The following is a 25,321-nucleotide window of genomic DNA, read 5'->3' as shown; positions in this document are numbered from 1 at the left end:
ATTACATTAACACTGCAATGAAGTCGCTGTGAAAATCCCCCAGTCGCCACATTCCGGCGCCTGTTCAGGTACACAGAGGGAGAATTCAGAATGTCCAATTCACCTAACCTGCACATCTTTGGACTGTGGGAGGAAACCGGAGCGCCCGGAGGAAACCCACGCAGACGCGGGGAGGACATGCAGACTCCGCACAGACAGTGACCCAAGCCGGGAATCGAACCTGGGACCCTGGCGCTGTGAAGCCACAGTGCTAACCACTATGCTACCGTGCCGCCATTAAGATTATTATCAAGCAATGAGTGTATTGGAAGTGGGGCGGGCGGGCGGGGGGGGGGGGTGGGGGGGTGCTTAATTTCGATTGCACGAGCAACAAGTTGGGAAGGGAACCGGGAGAAATGTCAATGAGGCAGAAATATGGAGCAGCGCACAGAGACACAATACCTGAGGAGATAATGGAAAAATATCACAGAGCAACTGATGCAGAAAATGATTACAAAGAGCTCACCTCTTAGGGGTAGGATCAGTGACAGCAAAAATCAGACAGCGACAGGGGGAAGTGCGGATAGAAATGCTGCAACAAATTGGCAGCCGAGCTGGAGAAGGGTCAGCCGCAGGGCACTTGCATTTACATAGCGCCGCTAGCTGCTCCAATGCTCTCCGAGCCACTGTTCACCCTCGGCAGGCTGGAGTTCACCTCAGCTTTTCTGCCCCAGCTGGACACTGCAGCCGCCTGTTTGGTGAACGGGGGCGCGACGCGGCCGGTAGATGCCGGGAGAGGCCTCTTCCAGTATCTAACCGGGTCACCACGCCTCATGACGTCCAACGGGATCTCGAGAGGCGTCGCGATCTGATTCCTGTCCATTGTGGCCAGGGTCAGTCTTTGGCAAATCTGCATATTAGAGTGAGTAGCTAGCCTCGCTCTAATATGCAGCTTGAGTGATCTACCCAAGGGTTTGGGATCTAACCCCTTCGCCTCGGAGACCTGAGGCGAGCTCTATTCCGTATTGGCCCCCATAAATGGGGACATGTCTGAATGTCGTCTGGGAGCTTTCCCAGGGGGTTGGAGAGCTCCCAGGTGGTTGCCCTCCAGACAAGGTGGCATCCTGGTGCCTCCCAGGAACCCTGGCATTGCCATCTGGCTGCCAGCCTGAGGACACACTTATAGGTTAGTTGGGCTTTGGGTGGTCTGGGGGTCGTGTCGGGGAGGGGGGTTATAAATGGTGTCCTGATCCCCTCCTGCTCTGAGGAGTTGTGGCGGACGGAGGAAATGGGACTAAGTGCAGCTTCGGTGGGGCGTTCCCCGCTGAGGCCGCAGATTGGAACAAAGTTCCGTTCGGTAGCGTCGTCTTTCTCGGAGAACACCCGGGTAAAAGTGTTCGACGTGGGACTCTGTTGCAGTTCGGATAGATCGTGCCCTTTAACCTTGAAACTGTCATGTTATTTACAAGTCTCTCACCCCTCCCCAGATTCATTCACAGGGATGACGTCACTAGCTCTGCCAGCATTTATCGCCCATGCCAAATTGCCCCTTGAGAAGGTGGCGGTGAGCCGTCTTCTTGAGCCGCTGCAGTCCCTGTGGTGTAGGCACACCCACAGTGCTGTTAGGGAGGGAGTTTCAGGATTTTAAGCCAGTGACAATGAAGGAACGGCCGATATATTTCCAAGTCAGGGTGGTGGGCGGCTTGGAGGGGAACCATCATGTGGTGCGGTTACCGGGTATCTGCTGCCCTCATCCTCCCAGGTGATAGTGACCGTGGGCTTGGAAGGCCCTGGAGGAGACGTGGTGAGTTGCGGCAATGTATCTTGTGGAAGAAGGGAGGGAGTGAATGCTGAAGGTTGGGGGTGAGGTGCCAATCAAGCGGGGCTGCTTTGTCCTGGATGGTGTTGAGCTTCTTGAGAGTTGTTGGAGCTGCGCTCATCCAGGCAAGTGGAGAGCGTTCCATCACACTCCTGACTTGTGCCCGTTAGATGGTGGACAGGCTTTGGGGAGTCAGGAGGTGAGTTACTCACCGCAGGATTCCTAGCCGAGAGCTGCTCTGGTCGTGACAGTATTTATATGGCTGGTGCAGTTCAGTTTCTGGTCAATGGTCACCCCCAGCATGTTGATCGTGGGGAGCCCAATACCGTTGAATGTCAGGGGGAGATGGCTAGATTCTCTTTGTTGGAGATGGTCATTGCCTGGCACTTGTGTGGCACGAAAGTTACTTGCCACTTGTCAGCCCGAGTCTGGATATTGTCCAAGACTTGGCACATTTGGAAATGGATTTCTTCAGTATCTGAGGAGTTGTAAATGGTGCTGAACATTGTGAAATCATAAGTCAACATCCCTATTTCTGATCTTATAATGGCATAAAGGTCATTGATGAAGTAGACAAAGATGGTTGGACCTGGGACACTACCCTGAGAAAATCATGTAGCAATGCTTTAATTTGAGATGTTTGGTTTCCAACAACTACACGAATAGACTACAATTTTACTTTGTGCTTACAACCAGTGGAGTGTTTTCCCCCTGATTCCCATTGGCTCACATTTTGCTGGAGCTTCTTGATGTCATACTCAGTCAAACGCAGGCTTGATGTCAAGGGCAGTCACTATCACCTCATCTTTTGAGGTTAGCTCGTTTGGTCCACGTTTGGAATGTAATAAGGTCAAGAGCTGAATGACCCTGGCGGAACCCAAACTGAGCGTCAGTGAGCAGGTTATTGCTGAGCAAAGTAAAGATAAAGTCACCATAGTCACAGATGACTGGGGGGGGGGGGGGGGGGGGTGGATTGATGGTTATCCGCATCTCAGGCGATGGTAAGGTTGAGAACATATAACATACAGTGCAGAAGGAGGCCATTCGGCCCATCGAGTGTGCATCGACCCACTCAAGCCCACACTTCCACCCCATCCCCGCAACCCCTCCTAACCTTTTTAGTCACTTCGCTGGTGATTGCAAGTGGACTAACAGGGCGGAAATTGGGCAGATTTGGTTTGTCCTGTTTTTTGGGGACAGGACAACATTTTCCATTCTGCTGGACAAATGCCAGCCGCTAAACCGAAATAGTTTGGTTGGAGGCGTGGAGCACTGTTTGAGAGCACAAGTCAAGGACAGCAAGAGATTAGGAAGGCAAATGGAATGTTGCTAATTGCAAGGCCATTGGCATCGCGAAGTAGAGAGGTTTTCCAGGGCGTTGGCGAGACCACATCTGGCATATTGTGTCGAGCTTTGGTCTCCTTATTTAAGAAAGGATATGATTGAATTGGAAGCAATGCTGGGAATGGTCACTCGGCTAATCCTTGGGATGCAAGGGTCATCTTATGAGGAAAGGTCGGGCCTGTGTCCGTAGGAGTTCAGAAGAATGAGAGGTGATCTTATTGCCCAGAGGGGATTTGACAAGATGGACGCTGAGAAGATGTTGCCCCGTGTGGGGGAGACTGGAACCACGGGGACACAGTTTAAAGATGAAGGGCGGGGTTCTCCGCGAACCGGTGAGGTGGGCCACTCCGGCGGCGAGGAGTGGCGTGAACCACTTCGACGTTGGAGGTGAACCACCTCCGCACCTTCAGGGGCTAGGCCGGCGCCAGAGTGTTTGGCGCCATGGCAACCGGCGCCAAAGGGCCTCCGCCGGCCGGCGATGGTTGGGGCATGCGCGGGAGGGTCCTTCACCGCACCGGCCATGGCGGAGGTTGACAGCAGCCGGTGCGGAGGGAAAGAGTGCCCCCACCGTGGGGGCACCTCCCCCCGGGGGCCAGAACCCCCCCCGCGCCACCCCCCCAGGACTCTGCAGGCCGCCCGTGAAGCCAGGTCCCGCCGGTGAGGACCTGTTGTGATTTACACCGGTGCCGGAGAATTCGGCAGCCGGCAGGGACGGGATTCACGCCGCCCCCTGCCGATTCCCCGACCCGGCGGGGTGTCGGAGAATCCCGCCCGAGGGCTCTCTGAGATGGAGATTAGGAGAATTGTATTTTTCTCGGAGGGTCCCTGTGGGGGGGGGGGGGGGGGGGGAGGGAGGTTCCGACTCCGGGGGGGGGGGGGGGCCTCCAATGTGGCCTGGCCCGCGATCGGGGCCCGCGGATCGGCGGGCCGGCCTCTCTGGCTGGGGGCCTCCTTTCTCCCGCGCTGGCCCCTGTAGCCCTGCGTCATGTTGCGTCGGGGACGGCACGTTGAAGGGAGCCACTGCGCGTGCGCGCGTTGGCGCCGGTGTCACTGCGCATGCGCGGACCCCGTGGCGCCCAGTTGACGCCGGGATCAGCAGCTGGGTCACTCCGACGCCGAGGTCGCCCCAGTGCCGTGCTGGCCCCCTGTAAGGGCCAGAATTGCTGATCCTGAGGCCATGTTGACGCTGTCGAGAAACATGATGGCGTCAACACTTAGCTTCAAGATCACAGAATTCCGCCCCCTGCTCCCCGCTGAGAGGTGGAGGCAGCGTCGTTGAATATATTTAAGGCAAGAGTTAGATTGATTTTTGACCAGCAGGGGGGTTGAAGGGCATAGATAGGGGTAGATAGGGAAGGAATGGCCACTATCAGTTCAGACCTTATCAAATGGTGGAGCAAGCTCGGAGGACTGAATGGACCAGTCCAGCTTCCAATTTGCACGTTCGCAAGTCCATCTTGGTCACGTCTCGGCGCTGCCCAATTCTGGCCTTGTGCACATTAAAAAAAAAAATATTTAGAGTACCCTATTCTTTTTTTTTTCAAATTAAGGGGCAATTTAGCGTGGCCAATCCACCTACCCTGCACATCTTTGGGGGGGGTGAGGGTGTGACCCACGCAGACGCGGGGATGCAAACTCCACACGGACAGTGACCCCAGGGCGGGATCGAACCCGGGTCCTCAGCGCCGTGAGGCAGCAGTGCTAACCACTGCGCCGCCGTGCCCCCCCCTCATGAGCTTGTGCACATGCCCGACTACTGGTCGCCATGGTTCCAAGACGGCCCAAAGCTCAGGGATTCCTTCTCTATGCCTCTCTGCCTCCTCACTGATGTGTTGGGTGTTTTGGATCACATACAGGTCACCAACACTTGAAATAGTGCAACACTATTTTATTGAATCATTAGCTGTTTAAACATACTCAGACTGTGGGTTAATACGATACCAGCTTTAACTAAAGACCTTTGCCTTGTCCTAACCAGTCGATGCACTCAGCACATGGTGAATTACTGTGTTGCAGGCTGTGAGCTCTGTCCTCCTAGCTAGCTGCAACTCGAATGAGCGGGAACTCTGATGCCCCCTGTCTTTTAGTGCGTGTGCTCTCACTGGTGATTGGCTGCGGTGTTGTGTGTGTTGATTGGTCCCACTGTGTGTCCATCAGTGTGTGTCTGCAGCATGATATACTGGTGTATATTATGACATTCACCTCCTCACGTCCTCCTTTGCCTTGCTCCTTCTCTGAGGCGCTCCTCAAATCTTACCTCTTTGGCTAAGAGTTTGGTCATTTGTCCCAATACCTTGCGGCGTGACTCAGTGTGAACCATCTCGGGGAGAGGGGGTGGGAAATAGAACAAGGGGCGAAATTCTCCCCCAACGGCGAGATGTCCGCCGACTGGCGCCAAAGCCGGCGCCAATCAGACAGGCATCGCGCCAGCCCAAAGGTGCGGAAGGCTCCGCATCTTTGGCGGCCTAGCCCCAACATTGAGGGGCTAGGCCGACGCCGGAGGGATTTCCGCCCCGCCAGCTGGCGGAAATGGCGTTTGTTTCCCCGCCAGCTGGCGCGGAAATGCGGCGCATGCGCGGGAGCGTCAGCGGCCGCTGTCAGTTTCCCAGCGCATGCGCGGGAGCGTCAGTGGCCGCTGTCAGTTTCCCGCGCATGCGCAGTGGGGAGAGTCTCTTCCGCCTCCGCCATGGTGGAGGCCGTAGCGGAGGCGGAAGGGAAAGAGTGCCCCCACGGCACAGGCCCGCCCGCGGATCGGTGGGCCCCGATCGCGGGCCAGGCCACCGTGGGGGCACCCCCCGGGGTCAGATCGCCCCGCGCCCCCCCCCCAGGACCCCGGAGCCCGCCCACGCCGCCTGGTCCCGCCGGTAAATACCAGCTTTGATTTACGCCAGCGGGACAGGCAATTCCTGGGCGGGACTTCGGCCCATCCGGGCCGGAGAATCCAGCGGGGGGTCCCGCCAACCGGCGCGGCCCGATTCCCGCCCCCGCCCAATCTCCAGGAGCGGAGACTTCGGCGGGGGCGGGGGCGGGATTCACGGCGGCCAACGGCCATTCTTCGACCCGGCGGGGGGTCGGAGAATGACGCCCAAGACATGGGATTGGTGCAAGGCACCTTGGGAACCTTTTCCCATGTTAAAGGCATGATATAAATGCAAGTTGTAAACACAGAATAATGTCTGAAGGAGCTTCAAAGACATGTAACATTTTTAGAAATTGGATGCTGAGCCAAAGAAGAAGATATTAGGAACCAAGGCAATAAACTTGGCGGAGAGATGGTTTCTGAAGAGAGTCGTAACGGTGGAGTGAGTGGTGAAAAGGTCACTGGGGTTTGGAGGAAGTGGGTAAGGGGTGAAGGTAGAGCTGACATAGAGGTGAGTCAGACGAAAGCAGCGTTTGGCTGGGGGAGAACAGATTGGGATTTTAAACATGAAGATGAGAATTTTTAATTTGAGGTACTGAAAAAGCAAGAGCCAATGTCGAGGACCTGAGGTGATGGGCTCGAGTACAGGTTAGAATATAGACGGCAGAGTTTTCATTGAACTGAAGACTGCAGATCATGGAGGATGGGAATCCAAATCCGGAACCGTCAAGTCGAGGGGTGCCAAAGGCCTGATCGACGGGTGGCTTAGGCAGGAGATTATCCTCAGGTGGAATTCGATAATCTTTGTGAAGGGACGGATATAATGTTGTCAGCTCAGCATTGAATAGGACATCGAGGACATCGTGGAGCAGCACGGTAGCACAGGGGTTAGCACAGGTACTTCACAGCTCCAGGGTCCCAGGTTCAATTCCCGGCTTGGGTCACTGTCTGTGCGGAGTCTGCACGTTCTCCCCGTGGCTGCGTGGGTTTCCTCCGGGTGCTCCGGTTTCCTCCCACAGCCCAAAGATGTGCAGGTTAGGTGGATTGGCCTTGCTAAATTGCCCCTTAGTGTCCAAAGTGGTTAGGTGGAGTTACTGGGTTACGGGGATAAGATGGAAGTCTGGACTTAAATTGGGTGCTCTTTCCAAGGGCTGATGTAGACTCGATGGGCCGAATGGCCTCCTTCTGCACTGTAAACTCTATGATTCTATGATTCTATGATATAAGCAGTATCTGAGAAGGTGGATAGAATCAACGGCGAGGAGACACAAACGGAGGGTCTCAATACTAACAAATAGTGGGACTGAGTTATGTGAGTGGGGTGAGATGCAGGAGAATATTATCGAGCGGCTAAGTCGCTGAGGAAAGGCTTGTGTCATGTCTTCTAGTTTGATGTGACACCCATCAATCATAGTGACACTGGCCACGCGACAAAGCGGACCTTGCATTCACTATAGTCAGGGGATTAACGTGACTGGGTATCTTTGCAAACAATACCGAGCCTTACTCTATGTACCAATGTGTCATGTTGCTCTCCTCTGACCAACACGCTGACTGAGTGTACACTCTTCCGAGGCGCCAGGTTTAGAGCCACTGATTGGTTTATTTAAATAGATGCTGAGGGAGTATCGATTGTCGTAAACACCATCTGGTTTACTGGCTGAGGGAGTCCTGCACTGTTGCAGGGGTTTTCATTTTGGATCAGGTGGGTGTAAAAGGACAAATTTTGATGGAGAATCGGGGAATTGGCTCCAGTGACCAGGCAAACATTTATCATTCGATGAACTTCACCAAAACAGGGATCATTTGTTTCCGAGTTGGTTGAGGGTTTTTTTTAAAGTCAGTGGTACATTTTTTTCAAGGGAATTATTTCATGGGAGTTGGGTGTCGCTAATTGCCCTTGGAACCCAGCGGCTTGCCACGGCCATTTCAGAGGGTATTTAATGGTTAACCACACTGCTGTGGATCTGGGGTCACATGTAGGCCAGACCGGGTAAGGATGGCAGATTTCCTTCCCTAAAGGGGCATTATTTCATAAAATATAGGAGCAGAATTAGACCATTCAGCCCATCGAGTCGGCTCCGCCGTTCTATCATGTGAACCAGATGGGTTTTTACGAGAATTAACAATGCTTTTGTGGCCGCCAATAGACTCCAACACCGGAATTCTCAGGCCCTTTGGATTCTCTGTTCCTGCCAGCAGTGCATCCATGTCCGTGTGGGATGGCTTCAATGGGAATTCCCATTGACAAGCGGAGGGAGTAGAGAACCCCTTAATGGGTGGGACTTGAAACCACAACGTTACACCCTGGGTCTCTGGACAACGAGCCCAATGATAATACCACTGCGCCACCACCTCACCCACTTGGCACGCACCGAGGTTAGACTGAGGGAAAAGAACAGGTTCCTGGAAATCTGGGGCGAAATTCCCCAGTATCGGCGCAATGTCCGCCGACTGGCGCCCAAAACGGCGCAAACCAGTCGGGCATCGCGTCGCCCCAAAGGTGCGGAATGCTCCGCACCTTGGGGGTCCGAGCCCTAACCTTAAGGGGCTAGGCCCGCGCCGGACAAATTTCCGCCCCGCCAGCTGGCGGAAAAGGCCTTTGGTGCCCCGCCAGCTGGCGCGGAAATTACATCTCCGGGCGACGCATGCGCGGGAGGTGTTAGCGGCCGCTGACGGCATTCCCGCGCATGCGCAGTGGAGGGAGTCTCTTCTGCCTCCGCCATGGTGGAGACCGTGGTGAAGGTGGAAGGGAAAGAGTGCTCCCACGGCACAGGCCCGCCCGCGGATCGGTGGGCCCCGATCGCGGGCCAGGCCACCGTGGGGGCACCCCCCGGGGCCAGATCGCCCCGCGCGCCCCCCCCAGGACCCCGGAGCCCGCCCGCGCCGCCTTGTCCCGCCGGTAAGAGAGGTGGTTTAATCCACGCCGGCGGGACAGGCATTTTAGCGGCGGGACTTCGGCCCATCCGGGCCGGAGAATCGCGGGGGGGGGGGGGGGGGGAGGTCCGCCAACCGGCGCGGCGCGATTCCAGCCCCCGCCGAATATCCGGTGCCGGAGAATTCGGCAACCGGCGGGGGCGGGATTCACGCTCCGGTGGGGGGGTCGGAGAATCTCGCTCCAGAAGTTAGAACAGAAAATGGCGCGATGGTGTAGCAGGCTTGGCAGCATCAGCGGAAGAGAAACCGGGCGAGCAGGCAGAATCTTCGCTGTGCCGTGGCCGTCGCAGGAAGACAGGCGGCAGGGGGGGGGGACTAAAGGAGGAAACCATTTTGTGACAACCCCCTGATGCACCCTCACTCCGCCAACGCCAGCACCCATTATTCCCTCTCCTCCGTTTCCCTTCCGAGCCCAGGCAAGGATAGGACACACAGGAATTCTCCAGCCGTTACGGGTTTCCCGGAGGAGCGGGCCGGCTTCAATGGTAAATCCCACCGGCAAGCGGCGGGGGTAGAGAATCCCGCCACCAGGGAGCGGCGCGGCGCCGGGAAACATGCGGCTGGGGAAGCGGAGAATCCCGCCCAGGGTGTATAATTCAGGAGGCTGGTCCCATATTGTGCAGTCACACCATCCCCGCAAGCTAAAATGGTTTCCACTCATCAGCTCGGGCAATATCTGGGGCCAGACTGAGGCAGGCTTGACATCTTTCTTAGGCCTGAAGCCTTACCATGATTTCCGCACCCCCCCCCCCCACAAACTGCTACCTGTTCCCCGCATTATCTGTTTTTTTATTACAAAATTACAATCTGTGATTTTGTTAAGCCTGATGAAATATAATGCAAGCACATAAAAAATTGATAAGAAAACAACTGACGTATTTCAACCTCCTGGGTGTGTCTTCAAACAGAAATTGGATACCATCAGCTGGAGGCAAAGACCTCAAAAGCTGTGCTGTGAAAATCAGGCAGCACTGGGATGATCTTGTAGTTGCCTCATTCATGAGTGAAAGACTCTGTGCACAAGTACCCTCGTTCCCACGTCCCTCTAACTCCTCCCCATAGCATGTTCACACTTGCTGCCTTGAGCCATCTCCAAGGTTGACTTTAAAATGAGTACGGTCGAACGTACGATGGGGAGGGGTGGAGGGAGTGGTGGGGGGGTGGGTGGTTATGGCACCCCAGTTTCCTGCTCTCAAAAGGTCACTCTGGACTCGGGTCCAAACCCATCCGGCCCACCAATGCCCCATCAGGGAAGTGAAATCTGCCGTCCTCACCTGGGTCTGGCCTACACGTGACTCCAGGCCCACAGCAATGTGGCTGGCTCCTAGCTGCCCCCCCTGAGATGGCCTAGCAAGCCGCTCAGTGCAATGAGGGGTGGCAGCAAGTGCGCCCAGGTCCAATGAAAGGAAAAAGCCACTTTCGTAGATCATGAAAGAGCGCCTAAGAGAGACTTAGGCCTTTGGCTAAGATATTGAACTGCAGCCTGTTCTACTGCACAGAAGGACAGGGAGACAGGTGCATGGGAACATCACAGGTCATCCTGGCTTAAGGCATATATCAGTGGCCATTCACCCCTTCCTAGGGGGCTAGGACGGCGCTGGAGTGGTGTCCGCTGCTCCAGCGCTCGAAAGTAGGCGCGCCACGTCCTGCGCGGGTCCGCGCAAGCACGTGGGTTCCCGTCCCCGCGCCGGCCCCCGAGCAATGTGGCGGAGCCCTGCAGGGGCCAGGCGCGGAGGAACCTAGGCCCCCCCACGGAAATAGCCCGCTCGCTGATCGGTAGGCCCCGATCACGGGCCAGGCCACCTTGGAGCCCCCCCCTCCCAGGAGTCGGATCCCCCCCCCCCCTCCCCCACCACCACCAGGACGGCCCCCGCAGCCACGAGGTCCCGCCGGGTAGGACCGTACGTAACCCACGCCGGCGGGCTGAACTCGGCGGGCACGCGGCCCGTCGAGGCACGGAGAATCGCCGCGGGGCGGGGGGGGGGCGCTTTCACCGGCGTGGCGCCGATCCCGCGGGCGCCCGAGAATCGGCGGCGGAGGTTCGGCGGGCCGTCGTCGGAGCTGCGGGGGATCGGAGAATCCTGGCCCATGACTGTGAAACCACTGGATTTTAGTTGTAAAAATCACGAATGTGTTTCACTGCCGGCCTTAAACCCGGCCTGGCCTACACGTGACTCCAGACCCACAGCAAGATGGTCGGCCCTTATCTGCCGCTCTGAAATGGCCGAGCCAGCCACCCACTTTTATCCAAAATGGCTACGACCGACTGCGGGAGTTCAAGAAGGTAGGCTCGCCCCCCCCCCCCCCCCCCCCCACCCCCCACCCCTCCCTTCCAGAGGGCAATTGAGGATGCTGCTCTTGCAAGTGATGCTCGTGTCCCGTATATGAATGAATGTTTTTACAAGTCCCGGGACTCTCTCCCTGACAGCGCCGTCACCAAAGACGGACTGCAGCATCTCAAGAACGCGGTTCACTGACACCATCTCAAGGGCCAATCAGGGCGGTGATGCACAATTTGTTTTTTGAAATCCTGTGATATAATTTGATGAAGAGTGCGGGCATTATTTCAGCGTCCCTAGTTAACATTCCTTCCATAACAAAAAATACCAAAAACAAATTGAGTGGCCCCACTCTCTCACTGTAGCTTGCAGGGTACTTGGCAATGTAGGATCCCCCATTTCCTACAAAGCAGGTTAATCCCGAGAGGGGAGGGAAGGCGATATATAAATGCAAGTTCTTGCATTTGATGTACAGTACTGTGGCGGCACAGCGCCAGGGTCCCAGGTTCGATTCCGGCCTCGGGTGACTGTCTGTGCGGAGTTTGCACGTTCTCCCCGTGTCTGCGTGGGTTTCCTCTGGGTGCTCCGGTTTCCTCCCACTATCGAAAGATTGGGTGGACTCGCCACGCTATAATTGCCCCTTAGTGACCAAAAGAATAGATGGGGCTACGGGGATAGGGCGGGGGAGCGGGCCTGTGTGAGGTGTTTCTTCGGAGGGTCGGTGCAGACTCGATGGGCCGAATGGCCTCCTTCTGCACTGTAGGGACTCCGTGGATTCTATGATCACTCGGGGGGCAGTGGAACTAAGGTGGGGTGAGACACAGGAAATAAAATTCACGCCTGACAGAGTAATGGACTGGGTCGAATTAATGGAAAACATGAAAAGAATCTGGAGTTTAAGCCTTTGACAATTTTCTGTTCGCGATCAGAGCTGCAGAGTTCTATACAAGGGATCTGACAGGCAGGCATACGATGAAAATCTTCCATTTTGAAAAGAGCATTCTCCGCCAGCACAGCATTGTGAGGTGTTGAATCCATGCTTATTGGAAATGTTCAAATTAATTTAATCACTGGGCTGTGCAAGGATTTTTGATCAATACCATAATATCACAAGCTCCCATTTCTTTCATTGATTGTGACACACAGGAGGTCTCCCTCACAGCCTCTATACATTGGTCCCTTATTGCAGCCACAAACCTGGCACCCTCTGTAAAGGGGAAGTGAGCAAAAGACATGGGTTTATGCAGATGTTTTGTGAGAGGGCACAGCGTGTTTAGCAAGTGGCAGTGCTCGAGGGAGTTGCCTCAAGGTGAGGGGAACCAGAGAGGGGACAGAAAGGAATAGAGCGACATTGAGAACGAGAGAGGCCAGAATAACAGGGAGAGCATTGGGGGGCAAGGGAGAGCGACAGGAATGGCAGAGAGTGAGAGCCAGAGAGAGGCAGAGAGAGATGGTGAGAGAGAGAGAGACAGAGAGAGAGGGGCAGAGAGAAATGGTGAGAGAGAGAGAGAGAGAGCAGAGAGAGAGGGGCAGATAGAGGTGGTGACAGAGAGGAATAGTCAAAAAAAAGAGGGAGTGACAGAAAGACAGGGAGCAACAGCAGGATGGATAGTGGTTCTGTGAGAAACACACAGAGAGTGACAGAGAGAAACAGGGGGTTGGAGAGATACAGAGAGGCATAAACAGACAGAGGGATAGAGAGAGAGAGAGAGTGAGGGAGAGACACCGAGAGAGAGAATGAGAATTAAAAATATATAGAGACAGGCAGATAGATAGACATGGAGATTCAGAGGAGTCGAGAGAGAGAGAGGGATAGGGGGATAGAGACAGATAGAGGGAGAAGTAGATAAACATGGACAATCATGAATAGAGAGACAGAAAAAAATGGACAGAGAGTAACAGAGAACTTAACACATATGTGGAGAGTCCGAGTGATGATTAGAGAGACAGGAAGAGATAGATACACAAGGAGACTCAGAAAGTAACAGTGACAGAATCGAACACCCTGATAGCAAAAATAACAGGTCAAAATGCAGCCGCAGAGGAACATGGAGAGGACAGACAGAGAAAGACAGGGTGACTGAAAAAGACAAAGGAACAGACATACATAATGATATAGACAGAGAAAGCAAAATGAGGTGCATCATAAACCAAGGACATGTTTGCAGAGAGAGAGAGAGACGCTCACACACACACTCGACACACACACACGCACACACAATCTCCACACACACTCGACACACACAAACTCAGCACATACACGCATACTCCACATGTATATTACACACACGCACCTAAGCACACACACACAATGCCCACACACACACAATCTCCACACCGACACACAATCCCCGCACATACACAATCTCCACACACACTCGACACACACAAACTCAGCACAGACACGCATACTCCACACACACACGCATATTACACATGCATAATATGCCCACGCGCACACACACACAATCTCCACACACAGTCGACACACACTCAGCACATACACGCATATGCACACACACATACATATTACACACACAAATAAAAATTCAAAGAAAGATATAGAATGCACATATATGCAAGGAGCGATAGCACAAGAGGCATTGAGAGACAGAACACACAGCATTTCAACATGGATAGAATTGTGATACTTCTGAATATATTACATACATGTCTCCTAATTCACCTCCTAATATACATTATAATCTGTATATCTTCAGGCACACCCAAACAGTACGACTGAAGCACACATTTCCTCTTTTCATTCTGAATGCCTCTTGCTTCACGTTCCAACAATATCCCCTTCCTCAGCGAGTCCCATTATAATCATTCAGGCTGAAGCTGAACGCACTGAGGTTTTGCAGCCTCTTCCAAAACGTGACCGCCTACCCAAACTCACTTTCCGAGGACCATATCAAAAAAAATAAACTACTCAACTCCGGATGATGTGCAGGGACCGGGGGAAAATGCAGGGAAAATGGAGCACGCTGATCGAGGTTAATCCAGGAGTGTGAGAGAGAGAGACAGACAGAATTGAGAAGGTGCTGCTGGAGGGCAGGACTGTGGGACGAGTGAAAGATGTAGGCTGCGTGGAGTGTCAAATGTAAACGGCAGAGGAAGGAGAGAGAGAACGAGAGAGCTGGGCAGAAAGGGATGAAGAACAAGAGAAATAAAAGAAAGAGAGAGAGAGTTGGCAAATAGCTGAGAATCAGCGTTGATAGGAATTGTGGAGAACGTAAAGTACTGATAGCACAGAGAGGATAAAATAATAGAAAATAAAAAATATGGAAACGTAATGTGCTGAATCTGATACTTGTCAACTCAGGCCAGTACACAACATCTTACCATCAGGTCCCCACTCATTTCCCCGACAAGGTTCCTTCTCGGGGCGCAGAAGACAAACTGCGGCCAGCTCATCTTCACATCTATGAAGGGCGCAGAGGCTGGTGATGGAGGGACTGCCAGCCTCGGAGGGAGCTGGGGTAGCTGGAGATTTGGCCCAAGGCCCTTCTCCACGGAGATGCCAACTCCCTCCTGTGACCAGCTCCTTACTGACCCTCGTCACAATAATCAAATCGGGTTTGGAGAGCGGGGTGGGGGGGCAACTGATACTGATTATTCTCTTGCCCAATGCCCGCACGTGTGAAGGGGGTCACACGGTGGAGCCTGGGATTACCAGTTGGCAATCTTTAAACTCTGAGCCCCGGGCACAGTGACCCTCCTCTAACCCAGAGGACCTGATGCCAATCATGCCATGCCTATGGATGCTCCGGCTAAGAGTAGCCAACGCAATAGCTCACTGTTCCAGAACACAATGTAGGGAGTCTGTTGGAATTCGCCAGTTTAACAAATGCGTTTAAGGGTGTGCGTTTTGGCAGCTGTAGTTAGACGCATCCCACCTCACCACGCAACCCCCCCCTCCCCCACCCCCATCACCTGTCGACATCAGTATGCTTGTTGAAAACGGGAAACAAAAAATGCAGTAAACAAAATGAGAACAATCAGAGGCCTTTAAAATTGAACAATTATCCCTCTGACCCATTCTTGCAACCTTCGTGCTCCCCCACCCCACAACCTGGACACGTCCTCGAACAACCCCGTGAAGCTTCCCGATACCGATTCGGTACCAGGGCAGAGCGGAAGCTGCAATCACGTTGCCGGCACTGGTGCCAACTCCGCATTTCTAAACGAATCGCACACAATCAGCCCCTGGCAAGCCATGCGACGAACGCTGCGATCCCTCTCGTGTGCTCGGTAACAACGGGAGCGGAGTCAACGGTGGCGGAAACCAAGAGGTGTTGAATCCAGCGACGCAATATGGAGCGCTCAATCAGTGACCCGTGTATTGGCACCCAACGTCTTGTTCGGAGTGGGATATCAGGGTGTTGGGGGGGATGGGTGGGTAGGGGGTAAGGGGAGTTGGGGGGGGGGGTGACCTCACCATTCCTCTGTACTGTGTCTCCCCCACCCATGCAACCAATACCCCCCACACCTCCCTGCACTTAAACAACGCAGGGCATGGAGCTGCCTCTCAGAGGCAGAGCCAGGAGTGAGACGCCCAGGAGGCAAAGACGTCAGCTATCATGTCTGCTGCGACTGAGCTCTGTTATTGCAGCGAAACCCCGAAGGGGGGAAACGGTCGCCTGGGCAGATACGAAGCTGATGGTTCGTGTGTACAGCCCCACGTGGGCTGACTGTCGCAGAGAGCGAGAATGTTATCCTAATTTACTCCCCCCTGCCCCCACACCCCTGCCTTTTGGCCGAGCCCGTTTCACTTTCCCCGTGACGGCAACACCGCGGACAAACGGTCCCCGGGCATTGCATAAATGAAGGAGAGTGTCGTTTGTGCGTCTCGGCGAAGAGCCCCAATAGACAAATAGCAGAAGATGGGGGATGCTAACCCCCCTGTTAAAATGGGTCACGGAACCTGACAGCGTTTCGTCTGTCTCTTTCCTCCGCCCGCTGAGCCCAGTTACACCCTCAACCAGGAATCCATCCGTTAACGAGCTGACCATTCAGCAGCACTAGCGATGCGAGAAGGAACAAATGGCGCAATGAAATGAAATGAAATGAAAATCGCTCATTGTCACAAGTAGGCTTCAAATTAAGTTACTGTGAAAAGCCCCTAGTCGCCACATTCTGGCGCCTGTTCGGGGAGGCTGGTACAGGAATCGAACCATGCTGCTGGCCTGCCTCGGTCTGCTTCCAAAGCCAGCGATTTAACCCAGTGTGCTAAACCAACCGGGTGGAAACGCAGCAGCGGGCGAGAAACCGCCAGTGAGAGTCTCAGCCTTCTGGCGAATCACAGCCCCACTAAACCAGGCACAGCTTCAATTCCTGAGCCTGGCATTTCGAAATGCGCCACCAGCAACAGCAGCCTCTCAGCTTACCGGGGCTTCCCTTTTCCCAAGCCCCATCGTCGCTCAGATAAAGTTGGATCCATCCAGTTCAAAGGGTCGTGCGTTTTGCATTCCAGCCCCAATCCCATTCCAGATGTGTTGCAGCAATTAAACAGCCCTGCTACGTCTGTGGTGAATGAAGTGACTGCCTGCATTTAGCATTGTGTGTGTCTGCGTCGCACAGTAAGTGTGTGCGAGTATATGTGCCTGACTATTATATCACTCCCATTACAAGCTGGCACGGCAATCATTTTACAGACTCCCTTTTCCCCTAGCAAGTAGATCTTTGCGGAAAATATATAAATATTTATCGAGTCATTCTTGCAGTAAAGGCAATGACAACTTGTCTGCAAAGACTAAATGAGGCTGTAATCCTTGTTCAATGATTATATATATATATATATATTCACATACACACACACACGCAGGTTTAACACCAATCATCACAAGGCTCAGCAATGTGTCGGAACTGAGAAGGCTGCAGCATGTTTACAGGATGGGCAGAGTGTGCCCGAATGTGCCCGCCACGGAGCCAACTGGAGGGGAAGCGGTGAGGGGGGGGGGGGATTGGGAGTCAACATCAGCACCAACCAGTCGGCATCCCATCGGCAAACACCGTAAACAACCCCGAGCACCGAACAGCAGGCACCCCAGCTACATGTGGATCCAACAGGGTTGACAGAATGAGGGAGATGTGCTCTGGGTTTTAATTCCTGTTCTGGTTATCAGATGCATTCGAATGCTTCCACTCTTCCCCCCCCCCCCCCTCCTCCTTTTATTTTGGACAAGAAATCATTTGAGGTGATAAGTACAGAGCTATCCTCTGGGTGATTTATACAGGCAGCTCTCCCTCTCTGTGTCCAACGCAGCTAACCCTCTCTCCCTATACCTGCCCCAGTAGCTCTCTCCAAGGTGCTAGCAGCTCCCTCTGTGTCCAACACAGCTAACCCTCTCTCTGTATACCTGCCCCAGTAGCTCTCTCCAAGGTGCTAGCAGCTCCCTCTGTGTCCAACACAGCTAACCCTCTCTGTCTACCTGCCCCAGTAGCTCTCTCCAAGGTGCTAGCAGCTCCCTCTGTGTCCAACACAGCTAACCCTCTCTCTATATACCTGCACCACTAGCTCTCTGTAAGGTGCTAGCAGCTCCCTCTGTGTCCAACACAGCTAACCCTCTCTCTATATACCTGCACCACTAGCTCTCTGTAAGGTGCTAGCAGCTCCCTCTGTGTCCAACACAGCTAACCCTCTCTGTCTACCTGCCCCAGTAGCTTTCTCCAAGGTGCTAGGCAGCTCTCTCTCTGTCTTTCTTTCTCGCCCACCCCATCTCGGGATGAATGAAGCGAGTGAGTGCGGGAGGAGGGAGCGGCGCTAAGCCTGGCTGCGGGCTGGGGGGGGGGGGAATGTGCGGAACCCATTGCGGGCTGGGGGGGAATGTGCGGAACCCATTGCGGGCTGGGGGGACGGGGGGACATTGCGGGCTGGGGGGACGGGGGGACATTGCGGGCTGGGGGGACGGGGGGACATTGCGGGCTGTCTCTTGCAGACCGATCCGGGAGTGTTCTATATTTTTTTAAATGCGGACCGTTTGCGGAATGGTTTTTTTCTCCTCCCTCTCCCCCCCCCCCCCCCCCCTCACCCCCCTCTTCCCCTCTCTATCTGCAGGGCTGTTTTCTTTCAGCACTCCCCATATACAGTGGTCACTCTCCCCATATACAGTGGTCACTTTCCCCATATACAGTGGTCACTCTCCCCATATACACAGTGGTCACTTTCCCCATATAGAGTGGTCACTCCCCCATATACAGTGGTCACTCTCCCCATATACAGTGGTCACTCTCCCATATACAGTGGTCACTCTCCCATATACAGTGGTCACTCTCCCCATATACACAGTGGTCACTCTCCCCATATACAGTGGTCACTCTCCCCATATACAGTGGTCACTTTCCCCATATACAGTGGTCACTCTCCCCATATACACAGTGGTCACTTTCCCCATATAGAGTGGTCACTCCCCCATATACAGTGGTCACTCTCCCATACACAGTGGCCACTCTCCCCATATACACAGTGGTCACTCTCCCATATACAGTGGTCACTCTCCCATATACAGTGGTCACTTTCCCCATATACAGTGGTCACTCTCCCATATACACAGTGGTCACTCTCCCATATACAGTGGTCACTCTCCCATATACAGTGGTCACTTTCCCCATATACAGTGGTCACTCTCCCCATATACAGTGGTCACTCTCCCATATACAGTGGTCACTCTCCCATATACAGTGGTCACTTTCCCCATATACAGTGGTCACTCTCCCCATATACAGTGGTCACTCTCCCATATACAGTGGTCACTCTCCCCATATACACAGTGGTCACTCTCCCCATATACAGTGGTCACTCTCCCCATATACACAGTGGTCACTCCCCAAAATACAGTTGTCACTCTCCCCATATACAGTGGCCAATCCCCCAATACAGTGGTCACTCTCCCCATATACACAGTGGTCACTCCCCAAAATACAGTTGTCACTCTCCCCATATACAGTGGCCAATCCCCCAATACAGTGGTCACACTCCCCATATACAGTGGTCACTCTCCCCATATACAGTGGCCAATCCCCCAAATACAGTGGTCACTCTCCACATATACACAGTGGTCACTCCCCCAAATAGAGTTGTCACTCTCCCCATATACAGTGGCCAATTCCCCAAATACAGTGGTCACTCTCCCCATATACGCAGTGGTCACTCTCCCCATATACACAGTGGTCACTCTCCCCATATACACAGTGGTCACTTTCCCCATATGCATGGTCACTCTCCCCATATACAGTGGTCACTCTCCCCATATACATGGTCACTTTCCCCATATACATGGTCACTTTCCCCATATACACAGTGGCCACTCTCTCCATGTACACAGTGGTCACTCTCCCCATATACAGTGGTCACTCTCCCATCTACAGTGGTCATTCCCCCCATATACACAGTGGTCACTTTCCCCATATACAGTGGCCACGCTCCCCATATACACAGTGGTCACTCTCCCGATATACACAGTGGTCACTCTCACCATATACAGTGGTCACTTTCCCATATACAGTGGTCACTCTCCCCATATACAGGGGTCACTCCCCCATATACAGTGACCACTCCCCCAGAACAGTGGCCACGCCCCCATATACAGTGGTCACTCTCCCATATACAGTGGTCACTCTCCCATATACAGTGGTCACTCTCCCATATACAGTGGTCACTTTCCCCATATACACAGTGGCCACTCTCCCCATATACAGTGGCCACTCCCCCATATACAGTGGCCATTCCCCCATCTACAGTGGTCACTTTCCCATATACACAGTGGTCACTCTCCCATATACAGTGGTCACTCTTCCATATACACAGTGGTCACTCCACCATATACAGTGGCCACTCTCCCCATATACAGTGGTCGCTCTCCCATATACACAGTGGTCACTCCCCCAAATACAGTGGCCACTCTCCCCATATACAGTGGCCACTCTCCCCATATACAGTGGTCACTCTCCCATATACAGTGGTCACTCTCCCATATACAGTGGTCACTCTCCCCATATACAGTGGTCACTTTCCCCATATACACATTGATCACTCTCCCCATATACAGTGGTCACTCTCCCATATACAGTGGTCACTCTCCCATATACACTGGTCACTTTCCCCATATACACAGTGGTCACTCCCCCATATACAGTGGTCACTCTCCCATACACAGTGGTCACTCTCCCCATATACAGTGGTCACTCTCCCATATGCCGTAGTCACTCTCCCCATATACAGTGGTCACTTTCCCCATATACAGTGGTCACTCTCCCATATACAGTGGTCACTCCCCCATATACACAGTGGTCACTCTCCCATATACAGTGGTCACTCTCCCATATACAGTGGTCACTCTCCCATATACACAGTGGTCACTCTCCCATATACAGTGGTCACTCTCCCATATACACAGTGGTCACTCCCCCATATACAGTGGCCACTCTCCCCATATACAGTGGTCACTTTCCCCATATACACAGTGGTCACTCCACCAAATACAGTGGCCACTCTCTCCATATACAGTGGCCACTCTCCCCATATACAGTGGTCACTCTCCCATATACAGTGGTCACTCTCCCATATATAGTGGTCACTCTCCCCATATACAGTGGTCACTTTCCCCATATACACAGTGGTCACTCTCCCCATATACAGTGGTCACTCTCCCATATACAGTGGTCAATCTCCCATATACAGTGGTCACTCTCCCCATATACAGTGGTCACTCTCCCCATACACAGTGGTCACTCTCCCCATATACAGTGGTCACTTTCCCCATATACACAGTGGTCACTCTCCCCATATACAGTGGTCACTCTCCCATATACAGTGGTCAGTCTCCCATATACAGTGGTCACTCTCCACATGTACAGTGGTCACTCTCCCATATACAGTGGTCACTCTCCACATGTACAGTGGTCACTCTCCCATATACAGTGGTCACTCTCCCACATACAGTGGTCACTCTCCTCATATACAGTGGTCACTCCCATATGCAGTGGTCACTCTCTCCATATACACAGTGGTCACTCTCCCCCCCCCCCTACACAACACACAGTGGTCATTCCCCACCACCTCCCTCCCTCCCTCGCCGCCCCCTCCCCAATCCAAGTGGTCATTCCTTCCCCAAGACCCCACTCCCTCCCTCCCCACCTTTCCCCCCTCCTCACTCACCTGTCCGTCCGTCTGGCTGGCTGGCCCTCCCATATTCTCACCTGGGCGAGCGGCTGTGGCGACCCCCCTGCTCCGGTGGGGTAGAGAGGGAGGGAGGGAGAGGCGGCCGGCTGTCTGTGGGCACTGTTGTTTTTTTTTAAGAAGGCGCTCAGCCGCCGCAGCGATGGAGGATCTGTTCCCCGAGCATCCCAAGGACGCTAAATCAAGGCGTCTGGATGTGATTCTCTGTGAGCATAAAACCTGGAAACGGGGGAGAGGATGATTCCCTCTCCCTCTCCTTCTCCTTCTTATTCTCCCTCTCTGGTTAAGGAAAAAGACAGTCCTCCCTCGCAAAAGGCACACAGCCTCTGTGTTATTTCGACCACACTGCAACCTCTCCAGGGGCACACACACTGAGGCAGGCGCTGCAATCTTGTAGAGGGGCTGACGTTAAATTCTCATCCTCTTTTTTTTCTCTCTCTCTCTCTCTCTCCTGATGATATTTTCTCTGTCTCTCTCCCACTCTTCCTCCTTTTTTTGTTAATCCGTTGGGTCTTCCCTGAACAATGCACACCAGGCAGCTGCTTGCAGTCGGGGAGATTGTGTGTGTGTGTATATCTGTGTGTGTATGTTTGAGAGAGAGAGAGACAGGAGGAATTAGAGAGATGGATAGGGAGAGGGAGAGATAGAGGGAGGGGGAGAGGGGAAGGGGATAGAGAGAAAGGTGGAGTCAGACAGATTGTATTGTAGACACACACAGACACATATATATATACACACAGACACACAGACACACACACACACAACAGGGAGGTACAGAACACTGGGAGCCTGCAAACCGTGACAGACCTGGTCCTCAGCTCCTCTGTAATACAACCAATACCAGTGACCGTGTAATGTTCAAAATGTGGCAGACGATCCGTTGTGGAGAGGGCAGGATGAGCGAGCAAAGCAGCCTTGCGGAGAAGAGGTGGGGAACAATGAAATCCTGATATGGATTCTGCTGTCACACTGCAGGGACGGTCTGCTCAGGGTAAACAATAATATTCTTTATTACTGACCCAAGTAGGCTTACATTAACACTGCAATGAAGTTACTGTGAAAATCCCTTAGTCGCCACACTCCGACGCCTGTTCGGGTACACGGAGGGAGAATTCAGAATGTCCAATTCGCCTAACAGCACGACTTTCAGGACTCCCTTAGTCTCCTGTTCCCCCCCCCCCCCAGCACAGGGTGGAAATATTCAATGGTACAAGAGGTTGGACTGTCGGCAGGCGAGTTTTTCTGCCAATACTTCATTCAGCTGACGAACAAATTTCTTTTTTGGGCAATGCAACGGAAATTTTGAAAATGCGCCTGACACAGAGAGGAATGAGACATTGAATTTCAGGCATCCATTGCCAAAGACACTCCCAGGACAGGTACAGCACGGGGTTAGATACAGAGTAAAGCTCCCTCTACACTGTCCCCATCAAACACTCCCAGGACAGGTACAGCACGGGGTTTGATACAGAGTAAAGCTCCCTCTACACTGTCCCCATCAAACACTCCCAGGACAGGTACAGCATGGGGTTAGATACAGAGTAAAGCTCCCTCTACACTGTCCCCATCAAACACTCCCAGGACAGGTACAGCACGGGGTTAGATACAGAGTAAAGCTCCCTCTACACTGTCCCCATCAAACACTCCCAGGACAAGTTCAGCACGGGGTTAGATACAGAGTAAAGCTCCCTCTACACTGTCCCCATCAAACACTCCCAGGACAGGTACAGCACGGGGTTAGATACCGAGTAAAGCTCCCTCTACACTGTCCCCATCAAACATTCCCAGGACAGGTACAGCACGGGGTTAGATACAGAGTAGAGCTCCCTCTACACTGCCCCCATCAAACACTCCCAGGACAGGTACAGCATGGGGTTAGATACAGAGTAAAGCTCCCTCTACACTGTCCCCATCAAACACTCCCAGGACAGGTACAGCACGGGGTTAGATACAGAGTAATGCTCCCTCTACACTGTCCCTATCAAACACTCCCAGGCCAGGTACAGCACGGGGTTAGATACAGAGTAAAGCTCCCTCTATACTGTCCCCATCAAACACTCCCAGGACAGGTACAGCACGGGGTTAGATACAGAGTAATGCTCCCTCTACACTGTCCCTATCAAACACTCCCAGGCCAGGTACAGCACGGGGTTAGATACAGAGTAAAGCTCCCTCTACACTGTCCCCATCAAACACTCCCAGGACAGGTACAGCACGGGGTTTGATACAGAGTAAAGCTCCCTCTACACTGTCCCCATCAAACACTCCCAGGACAGGTACAGCATGGGGTTAGATACAGAGTAAAGCTCCCTCTACACTGTCCCCATCAAACACTCCCAGGACAGGTACAGCACGGGGTTAGATACAGAGTAAAGCTCCCTCTACACTGTCCCCATCAAACACTCCCAGGACAAGTTCAGCACGGGGTTAGATACAGAGTAAAGCTCCCTCTACACTGTCCCCATCAAACACTCCCAGGACAGGTACAGCACGGGGTTAGATACCGAGTAAAGCTCCCTCTACACTGTCCCCATCAAACATTCCCAGGACAGGTACAGCACGGGGTTAGATACAGAGTAGAGCTCCCTCTACACTGCCCCCATCAAACACTCCCAGGACAGGTACAGCATGGGGTTAGATACAGAGTAAAGCTCCCTCTACACTGTCCCCATCAAACACTCCCAGGACAGGTACAGCACGGGGTTAGATACAGAGTAATGCTCCCTCTACACTGTCCCTATCAAACACTCCCAGGCCAGGTACAGCACGGGGTTAGATACAGAGTAAAGCTCCCTCTATACTGTCCCCATCAAACACTCCCAGGACAGGTACAGCACGGGGTTAGATACAGAGTAATGCTCCCTCTACACTGTCCCTATCAAACACTCCCAGGCCAGGTACAGCACGGGGTTAGATACAGAGTAAAGCTCCCTCTACACTGTCCCCATCAAACACTCCCAGGACAGGTACAGCATGGGGTTAGATACAGAGTAAAACTCCCTCTACACTGTCCCATCAAACACTCCCAGGACAGGTACAGCACGGGGTTAGACACAGAGTAAAGCTGCCTCTACACTGTCCCCATCAAACACTCCCAGGACAGGTACAGCACGGGGTTAGATACAGAGTAAAGCTCCCTCTACACTGTCCCAATCAAACACTCCCAGGACAGGTACAGCATGGGGTTAGATACAAAGTAAAGCTCCCTCTACACTGTCACATCAAACACACCCAGGACAGGTACAGTACGAGGCTAGATACAGAGTAAAGCTCCCTCTACACTGTCCAATCAAACACTCCCAGGACAGGTACAGCACGGGGTTAGATACAGAGTAAAGCTCCCTTTACACTGTCCCTATTGTGATAACCTCATGAGGACCACGGAGGAAATTGCTGATTGATCTCCCCGTGGGCTTCGTAGAATACGAGTTCCCGTGGTGAGCGGGCGGAGGCCCTCTGAGCTGGGGTTGGTTAGCGGGACCTTTAAATGTAGCTTCCAGACCCGGACTAGCAATTCCCAATAGGCCTGGGCTGGGATGTTTGTTTTGTGTGTTGCTATAGCGGCTTTATTTTCAGTGTACAATCAATCATTTAGACTTGTCACTCTGCGCCCCCTGGAATTGTTACATTGGCGACGAGGATCAAGTATGGGATTTTGAGCATCATTTTTGAAACTCCCCGATGACAACTCCGGTGAGAAACCAAGTAAAAGGGAAAACCTGGAAATTCCTTTGTTTGGGAAGCTCAAGCTTTATGTTGCGGATGTGGAGAACTGGCCCCAGTATGCCGAACGCATGCGCTACTTCTTCCCTGCCAAAGGCATAGAAGGGGTTGACAGACATAAAGTAATCCTTTTGACCGCACGCGGGGCCTGACCTTCAGCATTGTTAAGAGTTTAACATATCCTGCAGTCGTTGAAACTA

General features: G+C 53.2%; 1 protein-coding gene across 6 annotated transcripts in view; it reads right to left on the bottom strand.

The window, feature by feature from the left end:
* LOC140403323 (adhesion G protein-coupled receptor L1-like) overlaps positions 1–22,210 on the bottom strand; it is a 1,433,961-nt gene extending 1,411,751 nt beyond the window's left edge. For 5 of the 6 annotated variants that reach the window (XM_072491182.1, XM_072491186.1, XM_072491185.1 and 2 more), the window contains exon 1: positions 21,378–22,210. The gene's annotated coding sequence lies outside the window, so the exon portion shown is untranslated. The remainder of the gene's footprint in view (positions 1–21,377) is intronic. The other variant, XM_072491183.1, reaches the window with a different exon arrangement.
* Positions 22,211–25,321: the final 3,111 nt, after the last annotated feature.

The sequence above is a fragment of the Scyliorhinus torazame genome, chromosome 27 (genome assembly GCF_047496885.1).
Source record: "Scyliorhinus torazame isolate Kashiwa2021f chromosome 27, sScyTor2.1, whole genome shotgun sequence".
Lineage (NCBI taxonomy): Eukaryota > Metazoa > Chordata > Chondrichthyes > Carcharhiniformes > Scyliorhinidae > Scyliorhinus > Scyliorhinus torazame.
The sequence above is the reverse complement of the archived record's forward strand: the minus strand, read 5'-3'. Positions and strand labels throughout refer to the sequence as shown.